The sequence below is a fragment of the Ailuropoda melanoleuca genome, chromosome 15, assembly GCF_002007445.2.
Source record: "Ailuropoda melanoleuca isolate Jingjing chromosome 15, ASM200744v2, whole genome shotgun sequence".
Lineage (NCBI taxonomy): Eukaryota > Metazoa > Chordata > Mammalia > Carnivora > Ursidae > Ailuropoda > Ailuropoda melanoleuca.
This window is the reverse complement of record NC_048232.1, coordinates 4,659,009-4,669,191: the sequence shown is the minus strand read 5'-3', so window position 1 is coordinate 4,669,191 and position 10,183 is coordinate 4,659,009. Positions and strand designations below refer to the sequence as shown.

Here is a 10,183-nt window from a genome sequence, read left to right as displayed (position 1 = left end):
CACCATGCAATACGTGCCCTCCTTACTACCCATCACCAGTCTATCCCATTCCCCCACCTCACTTCCCTCTGAGGCCCTCAGTTTGTTTTTCAGAGTCCATAGTCTCTCATGCTTCATTCCCCCTTCTAATTACCCCTCTTTCTTTATCCCTTTCTTCTCCTACCGATCTTCCTAGTTCTTATGTTCCATAGATGAGATAAATCATATGATAATTGTCTTTCCCTGCTTGACTTATTTCACTTAGCATTATCTGCTCCAGTGCCGTCCATGTTGCAGCAAATGTTGAGAACTCGTTCTTCCTGATAGTTGAGTAATATTCCATTGTATATATGGACCACATTTTCTTAATCCAGTCATCTGTAAAAGGGCATCTCGGCTCCTTCCACGATTTAGCTATTGTGGACAATGCTGCTGTGAACATTGGGGTGCATATGGCCCTTCTCTTCACTACGTCTGTATCTTTGGGGTAAATACCCAGTAGTGAAATGGCTGGATCATAGGGCAGCTCAATTTTTAACTTTTTAAGGGACCTCCACACTGTTTTCCAGAGTGGCTGTACCAACTTGCATTCCCACCAACAATGTAGGAGGGATCCCCTTTCTCCACATCCTCTCCAACAATTGTTGTTTCTTGCCCTTGTCAATTTTTGCCATACTAACTGGCGTAAGGTGGTATCTCAGTGTGGTTTTGATTTGAATTTCCCTGATGGCTAATGATAGACTGAAAGCTCCTTGAAGAGAAATCAGACCCCACGTGGTTTGGAAGCTCCCATGATTCTGACCTGACCCTGATTGTCTGGCCTACCAAAGACAGCTCAGTCATCATTTCGTTGGGAGGTGTCTGAATCTTTTATGGTTTTGTTTCCAACCTCGTGAGGTCAGCTGGGAGTTAACCCTTTATTTCAGGAAGGTAGCAGGGGCTGAGAAGAGCAAGGGTTCAAACTCATGCACCCCTGTGTTTCTTGAACCCCAGGGAAAGGCCCTCACAGGCCAGAGTCCCAGGGAGCGGCAGGTGCCACCTTTCCCTTCCATGCTGTCACCAGGCCCCCCAAGGCTGCCATGGTCTGTCATTCAAGTATTGCTTTATCTTAAGGCCTTGGTTTTGGAGGGGAAAGAAGGGAGGATGTTTTCCCCTCCTGTGCAGCGAATTTCTATAGAGTGTCAGCGGCCTATAAAATTCACACATTCTTTTTGAAATTTAAAACACGCTGTTTTAACATTTCTCCGTTGGAGTAGGGTGATTCCCATTAGACTGCAGCTCCCTTGGGCGTGGAACCGGCTCATTCACCCAGTAAAGCCGTCTGAACTCTGAGACAGGAGTTCCTCCGAGTACCTGAAACAGAATTATCTGGAAAGAAGGAATGCGTAACTAGCAAACAGAGTGTTGTTTCATGCGTGGTGGGTGGCAGGATGTGGGGAGGGGGACATCTGAGATCTGGGGGCCACAAGGAAGCCCAGGATCAAGACGTTCCGGGACTGGAGGGCATTGTTGGAACCTGTGAGCCCAGCATTTTCTAATTCTGCTTCCCAGAGACCTAGGGGTCCGTGAGGGGCTTCTCCCATCCTGTCTTCAGCCGGAGTGCCTCCACTTTGCTGTGCTTTACGAATTGGCCTCGCAAGGGCTCTTGGCTAAACAGAGCATGAAGCTGCCGCCCCCCGTGCCTCTCACGTTGTAGACAAGAGCCTGGAGTGCTCGTGCATTGCTCCCTTGGTGCCTGTGCACGGGAGCGGCCCGGCCGCCAGGGTTCAGTGACACCCCGGCGGGAGGAGAGCACCGTGAGATGTCAGACCTTTTCTGAGAAAGGCCAGTAGCCCCGAGGTTAGAAGGACCCCTTGGGTTCTATGGGGGGCACACGGCAGTGGGAGGCTGCGCTGTGCTGAGTGGTTCCAGTCAAGGGGTCCTTGGGGTGCTGCGGGAGGACGAACTCGAATATTCTGCTTTCCACCCGGGGCTGACAGTCTAGCCCTGGCGTTCTAGACCCATGGTCAGGGGGCTGTACAAAATCCTAACCTTGCTGACCTTGAACCCAAACCTTGTGTGTGGCATGAAGGTCGTCGGGGAGGCTGCAGGGGGTCTGTGATGACAACACCCTTGAAGGGGTGAAGCCTGCTGACTTTGCCACGTGGAGACCTTGAGCCTGTGTTGTCAAGTTCTTTTTTGAAACCAAGGAGCTTGGTTAGCTGCCCGTCCGTCTTGCTGGGCAGGAACTGAAAGTACATGCCAGCTTCTGAATTTGGAATTGTTATTCTATGGCTAGGCCGCCTGTGTGTGTGTGTGTGTGTGTGTGTGTGCGCGCACCTGTGAGCAGGCATTAGCAAGCCGGCTGTCACTCTGAGGCGCCCCTGCTCCCCTGCGTTTTTCCCTCCTTCTGTCTGGACTCAGAACCCCTCTGCTCCGAAGACATGTCTTGTCCGTTGCTCCAAATCTCCCCTTGTTCTCTCCTGCTCTGTGCTGCTCCTCCGATGGCGGGCCTGCGACCTCCACCAGGAGCCACAGAGGAAATGCAGAAAAATCTGAAAAAATATTTGTTTAATTAGCAGAAGTGATCTGTGTGAGCCTCTGAGGGACCTGAATCCACTTTTACCTGGTTGGCCTGGAGCCGAGCCTGATGAGGTTTCCTGCAGGACTGCTTTTGGTTTTGCACAGAGTAACTGGTGTTCGGCTCCGACCTGCTTGCTGGCCCGGGGGAGGCTGACCCCAGGCCTGTGCAGACCCTGCTCTCTCCTGCTGGGCAGGGTCAAGCGCTTGCTTGTTTTGTTTCTTAAATTCCACATATGAGTGAAATCATAAGGTATTTGTCTCTGACTGACTTACTTCACTTAGCATAATACTCTCTAGCTCCATCCACGTTGTTGCAAATGGCAAGACTTCACTCGTTTTTATGGCTGAGTAATATTCCATTGTATATACACCACATCTTTATCCGTTCATCTATGGATGGACACTTGGGCTGCTTCCATACCTTGGTTATTGTAAATAGTGTTGTAGTAAACATAGGGGTGCACATTAGTGTTCAAATTAGTGTTTTCATTTTCTTTGGGTAGATACCTAGTGATAGAATTATTGCATCATAGAGTAGTTCTATTTTTAATTTCTTGAGGAACCTCCATACTGTTTTCCAGAGTGGCTGCACCAGTTTGCATTCCCACCAACAGTGCACGAGGGCTCCCCCTTCTCCATACCCTCACCAACACCTGTTGTTTCTTGTTGTTTTGATTCTAGCCATTCTGACACGTGTGATGTGATATCTCCTTGTGGTCTGATTTGCATTTCCCTAATGATTAGTGATGTTGAGCACCTTTTCATGTGTCTGTTGGCCCCGGAAGACCTCAAATAGCCACAGCAGTCGAGAAAGAAGAACAAAGCTGGAAGTATCACCCTCCAGATTTTAAGATACACTACAAATCAAAACAGCATGCTACTGGCACAAAAATAGACACATAGATCAGTGGAACAGAACAGAGAGCCCAGAAATAAACCCATGTTTATATGAATTAGGTCAATTAATCTATGACAACGGGGGAAAGAATATGCACTGGAAAAACTCTCTTCAGCAAATGGTGCTGGGAAAACTGGACAGCTACATGCGAAAGAATGAAACCACACACAATTCTTACACTATGAGCAAAAATAAGTTCAAATGGATCAAAGACCTAAATGTGAGACCTGAAACCATAAAAATCCTAGAAGAGAACACAGGCAGTCGTTTCTTTGACATCTGCCTTAGAAATATTTTTCTAGATCTGTCTCCTGAGGCAAGGGAAACAAAAGCAAAAATGAACTATTGGGACTGCATGAAAATAAAAAGCTTCTGCTCAGCCAAGGAAAGAATCAACAAACCGAAAGACAATCTACCAGATGGGAGAAGACAACTGCAAATGACATCTCTGATAGAGGATTAGTATCCAAAATACATAAAGAACTTCTATAACTCAACACCAGATAAACAAATAACCCAATTAAAACCTAGGCAGAGCACCTCTCAGCCTTCTTTCTCTTCCTCCACTTGATTCCCCCAGCTCCTCGGTCTCTGAGGCTGCTGAGTGTGGTGCACAACGTGACCCCACAGTTTCTCCACACTCTGTGTGTGCCTGCAGAACCCATCCCTTCATCACACCTTCCTCGGTTACCCTAATTAGAGTTTGCACGCTTTCCTACTGGGTCTCTGATCAACAAAGCCGGAAAACCATCTTTTCTGTAGAGTGAGTTTTGACAGTCTCACTCTCTGAAGACAAAGCTCCTGAGAGCCTGTGCTGGACAGCTGAAGGATTCTGTGCTATCATGGCCCACACCCCCCAGTATTGTATAACCACCAGAGGGATCTCACAGCTGCGGCGGAGTCTCGGGGCGAGGTGGCCTCCACCCATTCGCGGAGACGAGGATGAGCACGGGAATACGCATTGTCTCCTGGGATCCCTCATCAAATGCAGGCAACTGAACAGAAGTCCTAGGCCTGGGGGATCCAGCCCTGAGGATTCTATTTAAAAGCCCCCATGGTCCTGCATAGACCTAGCCTCCTGGACACAGGTAGGGGGATTCCAGACCAAAGAGAGACCCTGCTGGTATATTAACCAGGTTTCTCCAGAGAAACAGAACCAATATGCTCTATAGATAACTAGAAAGAGATGTATTATGAGGAATTGGCTCGCAAAGTTATGGAGGCTGAGAAGTGTCAGGATCTGCCCGCCGCCTGCTGGAAGCCCAGGAGAGCCCGAAGGCCCGAGAACCAGGTGCGCTGGTAGCCAAGAGCAGGAGAGGATGGACGACCCGGCCCAGGCAGAGACAGTGAATTTCACCTTCCTCTACCTTTTGTCCTGCCCAAGCCCGCAAAGGACTGGCTGAGGCCCACCCGCATGGGGGCAGGTGATCCTGTGGCACTCAGTCTGTGCGCCTCTGTTCCAGAAACACCTTCCCAGATGTGCACAGAGAACATTTTACCAGGGATGTAGGCATCCCTCAGCCCCATCAGACCAACACGGAAAATTATCATCACACACGGTGAAGTCGCAAGAGAGAGGACAAGTCAGAGGTGGGTTCTAGAACCATCTGCACAGGCGCCCAGATGCCGCACCTGTCTGCTGGGCTGCTGGAAAGGCAGGGCGAAGGAACCAAAAACGAACGTGTTGCTTTCAGTGTGAACGCGAGTTACGGGCTTAGGAAGATGCTACAGAATGACTCAGGATCTAAGACGCAGAGGGTCGGGTGAGAAGCCTCTCCCCACTTCAGCCATGCCAACACCAGCTGGAGCCCCGCGGTTGGGCTCTCAGGCCCCCTGGCCCCTCTCTAACAACCCAGCCTCCTCCCTTCGCTCCCTCGGCCTCAGGAAGGAGGATTCCTCTTTTTACCTTTCATTCGCCAAGTTAGCAATTTTCTACCTAGGCGAGCATTTGTGTTCCATCTCCTCTATGGAGAAATGAGCTTGGCTGCATCGGCCTGATCTCAGACCTGGTGCCGTGGCCGTGGGTGGGATGAGGGGCTCCACCCTGGCCTGGAGGAGGCCGTGAGGGGGTGGGGGTCTCTGGAGGCAGCTCTGAGTCACTTCTGCCGACGCCGAGAGTCTTGCCAGGGGCCAGGCGTGAGTCAGAGGCCGTGGTGGTGGTGGTGGTGGTGGTGGTGGGAACAGGAGGCATTTTCCCTGCTCTGGCCCCGGCCAGTGCCCCGCAAGGGGCCCCTGGCCCCGCACAGGTGAAATCCGGGCCCCTGCACGGCGGCTTGCCATTGCTGCTGTGTGAGGGGCTGTCTGCTCGCTGCTGTCCACTGGGGGCCCCTACGGACTAGGAGGGGAGGCTGTGGGTGTCTGGCCGGGGAGAGAAACGGACTGACTCCACACCCAACCTGGATCCCAGTACCTACGTCCCGCTGTCCTTACCGTGGGTCCTACCTCAGGGAGCCTCAGGTCCTGGGCCTGACAGATGTCTCCTCGGCCTGCCCCAGCCCGTTCTTCAGACGATCCGTGACGAGTCCCACCGGCGGCGTCTGCCTCTGCTCACGGGGCCCCTCCGCAGGCCCAGAAGCCGCTGGAAGAGAGATCCCCGTGGGAGTGAGGCAAGCATGGACGCTCCCTGTCATGGGCCGTTCCTCCCAAATTCACACATCGAAGTGCGGAGACCCAGCCCCTCAGACCCCGACTGTGCCTGGAGACAGGGCCAGAGGAGACTCAGTCGCTGCCCCGATGTGATGTGGCCGGTGCCCCTATAAGAGGAGATTGGGGCAGGACAGAGGGACGGCCGTGAGACAGTCAAGGGGACAGTCCTCGGGGGATCGCCAGCCCTGCGGGCACCTTGACCTTGGATGTCCCTCCTCCAGACTGCGGGGAGTAAACGTCTGTTGCTGACGCCCCTGTGTGATTTTTGTCGCGGCAGCCTGAGCGGACGGAAAGTCCCCAGGGTCGGCGGCGGCAGATTCGAATCATCCACCGACCCGATTCCCCTCTGTATTAGTTTCCCAGGGCGGCTGTAACAACGGCCACAAACTTACCGCTTAGAACAACACAAATGTATTCCTGCCTGATTCCTTCTGGAAGCTTCAGGGGAGAACTCTCCCCTTGCCTTTCACTGCAGGCCGCCCACATTCCTTGGCTCACAGCCCCTTTCTCAAATTCCCCTGCCTTCCTTGAGCTCCTCCTGCCGGCTCGGACCGTCCCGCTGCCACCTAGAAGGAGGAGCTGGGGCTGCTGTCCCGGTCCCACCCAAAGGCCTGAGCTCCAGGGGGCTGATGTCCCAGGAGAGAGAAGCTGGAAGTCCCACGTCCAGTGGCCCCATGACTCAGGGCCGGTCCCACATCTCAGGATTTTGAGCTGAATCCCATCTGCAGCGTCCCCTTGGCCGGGGACTAGGAGGACACCATCTGGGGGGGATGGCGTGCAGCCGGCCACAGGGGCCTCGCGCTGGCCCCCGAACGCGCACCACCCTGCTTTTCCTCACAGTCAGCCAGGAGACAGGAGGGCTGAGGGTCTCTGGCTTCGTGCCCTGGCCCCAGCGTGGCCCCGGGGAAGCCGATGGAGCAGGCCCTGCGCGGAGCTCTACCCGCCTCAGCGTGCAGCAGGCCGAGCAGGACGCAGGGACCGGCTAGGAGCTTTGTCACCCGAGCGGAGGTGGCCCTAACCGTAGAAGTTCTTAGGGGGCCCGAGGGGCGCTACACGGGAGGGGTAGAGCCAGCTGGGTAGCGGTGGCCCTCCTGTCGCTGAGCCGCGGGAGCTTAGAGGAGCGTCCGTCAGCACCAGTCACCCTGAGGAGCTGGTGAACTGTTGACAGGGCCAGACGCCACTCTGAGCTACAAACTCTCCCCGCTCTGGAAGGTGCGGGGGCACATCGTGTGAGTGTGGGGATAGGAGTGCGTATGTGTGTGAAGGTGGGGCATACAGGTGTGTTACTGTGTGTAAGGGTGTGCGAGTGTGGGTGCACACGAGTGTGACTGTGAGGGTGAGGGCATGTGAGTGTGGGTGCACACGAGTGTGACTGTGAGGGTGAGGGCGTGTGAGTGTGGGGGCACATGGATGTGAGTGAGACTGGGTGTGAGGGTGAGGGCATGTGAGTGTAGGGGCACAGGGAGGTGAGCGTGACTGAGTGTGGGGGCACACGGGGGTGAGTGTGACTGTGTGGGCATACGGGGGGTGAGTGCGACTGAGTGTGGGGGCACACGTGAGTGTGACCGAGTGTGGGGACACACGGGTGTGAGTGTGGAGTGAGGCAAGCTCACTCGCTCCGCAGCAGTGGGGGCTGGGGTGCAGGGCCCCACGTCTGCAGGTCGGACGCGGGAATCTGCAGTTGCCCCTTCTCCTCCAGGCTGGGGAGCTACACAGTGGTTGGGAGGAGATTTCAGTCGGCTGTCACATTTCTGGCTTGCACGACCGGACTTCTGGGGGATGGGGAACGAGGGGCGGAGGCTGCGAGCAGGAAGGAGCCACTGGAAGGAGCCACTGGAAGGAGCGCAGGCCTCGGGGGCGGGACTCACCTGACTCACACGACCTCCATGAGTCTCCAGAAAGTGGAGCGGCGGCCCCCCTCCTCGGGCGGTGAAGAGAATTAAATGAGCTTACTAGGTAGCCTCCAGTCGGTGAACACCATACTGGCCCAGCGCTCAGAGGCGTCAGGCTTAGCAGCCCCTGCGTCAGGCTCGGCTCAGGGCTGGCCCGGGCCTTCTCTCTCTCCTGCCCCGTTCTGGGCCCCCTCCCTGCCCTCGGCTCCTAGGTTTCGTCCTCCTCCTGTAGCAGGGCCCGCCCCGCCAGCCCCCTGTTTGCCTAAGCCAAAGCCCAAGGCCTCCAAGGAGCCTAGCAAGCCCAGAGAGAAAGGTTTGTTTTTGTTCTCCCACAGAAGGAGACAGAAACGTTTGCTGAGTAAGTCAGGCCCCATTAAGCTCACAGAATGGCTCTTTGTTGCAGCCCGAGACCGGTAACAAATAACACCAGTGAGAGAGGGCGTGTGCTTCTTTCTCTCTCTCGGAGCCTTTAGGGAAGAGTAGCCCCACCTGGCTTTTCCTCCCAGTGCCCGGGTTATGCAGTCCTCCATTAGCCGTAATCCTATCTCTTAGAGCAGAGAACCGTAGTGACCCAGCCAGAAGACGCTTCTGCGGTATTTCGGTCATCTGGATTTTAGTCTTTAAAATAATGATGCATAATAACCAAATTATATACTTTCCACAGTACTTGGACATGTTCTGTATTGTTGGGAGTGATGCAACTTAGGCTTCTGCCTAAGGTCACACAACCAGTTCCTGGCTAAGCTGGGGCTACCGCCAGCTCACTATGAATTCAGCCTGAGCTTAGCCTAACGTCCTACATTGTTTGTCACTAGTCACTGGAGTGGACGAGTCTGCTTGTTCCTAAACCTTTGTCTACAGTAAAGAGAGATCTATATTAAGATGTGTTTGTTTCCATTAAATCATAAATCTCTCCTGGTATGTCACTGTGTAATTGCAGTTGTGCAGTGTACAACCTGTGAGACTGAACATGGCAGCCCTGCATCCAGGGTTAATCCAAATAATATTAATTCATCCCTCCAGCACAAGGCACAATGCCCGAGGGGGAAAATTATGCCTTTGCTCCTAAAAACGGTGGTCCTAATGTGTGTAATCCAGTATAACTCAGCCCCCAGCTGTGTTGAAAGAAACCAGCAGGTAGACTAAACCCGGATGGCCTCCCACTGCTGAGCCTCCTGGCGGCAGGAGGAGGCCTGTGTGCTCTGAGCAGGCTGGGCTGGGCAGCTGTGGGTGACAGGAGCTCATTGCCAGGGGCTCTCACAGGGCGGAGCCCTCCGGCCAGGTTTTGTCCTAAGGCAGCTAGAAAAGGAAGAAGTTTGTTGCTTCTGTCTTGACTCAGAGGTGTTAATGAGCTTTTCTGCCTCCGGCTCCATTTCCTTATCTCTTAAAAAATGGGCCGCACAGGGCCTGGCCCCCACCTGCTGTGAAGGGCGGCCAGCAAGAACCCACTGGGTTTGGGAACTATCCCCGGGGCATAGCTGGGTCCCGTGGTACCTGCTGTGGCCCAAGGGTGGTGCCAAGAGCTGGGAGAAGCCTCTCCCAGCGCTGCCTCCGGTGCTGGGCACCTTGTAGGGAGCACCCGTCTTCTGTGCCACTAAGGAGCTATCCCGCCCATCATAACTTTTTTTTTTTTTTTGGAGTAAGATAGCCCTGAGTTAGAATTTTTTTGAGCAGCCTTGTTGAGCTATGACTGACATATGAGAAACTGTGCGTGAAGCGGACATTTTGACCCGTGGAATACACTGTGAAGCCATCATCCCAAACAAAATGAACATACCCATCACCCCCCAATTTTCCTTGTGCTTCTCCTGCCCCTGCCCCCGCTCCCAGGCAACCACTGCCAATGCTCATTTAAAGACGCAAGATGCTCACAGAGGAGTAGTGAGCACGCGTGGCTGAGGGATGGTCACGAGAGGCTTCCTGGTGGAGGCAGCATTTCGGGGAGTGGTGATTGGGGGAGGGGAAAAGCATTTACCCCAAGGGACATCTGGCAGAGCTCAAAGGTGAGCTGGCTACCATCTGCTGGGGGGGCCGTGAGCCCAGTGGCAGGTGTCCCCCCCTCCCCCGCAGGCTGGAGTCCTCTCTGCCACTCGTCTGTGTGATCTTAGGCAAGTCCCCTAACCTCCGTCAGCCCCCATTTTCCTAGTTGGGAACTGGGGGTCATGATAAGGTTTGTTGCGAAAACCATGTAAATGACTTAATGTCA

At 54.1% G+C, this 10,183-nt stretch overlaps 1 long non-coding RNA gene across 2 annotated transcripts; it reads right to left on the bottom strand.

The window, feature by feature from the left end:
• Positions 1 to 626: 626 nt before the first annotated feature.
• On the bottom strand, positions 627 to 8,211 carry LOC117796475. Of its 2 annotated transcripts, none has more exons than XR_004621002.1 (4): positions 7,954 to 8,211; positions 5,870 to 6,017; positions 2,299 to 2,513; positions 627 to 1,347 (listed from the first exon to the last, which is right to left on the bottom strand). It is a non-coding gene; the product is annotated as an uncharacterized LOC117796475 (long non-coding RNA). The 2 variants fall into 2 exon arrangements; XR_004621003.1 differs by having other exon boundaries at positions 5,882 to 6,017.
• Positions 8,212 to 10,183: the final 1,972 nt, after the last annotated feature.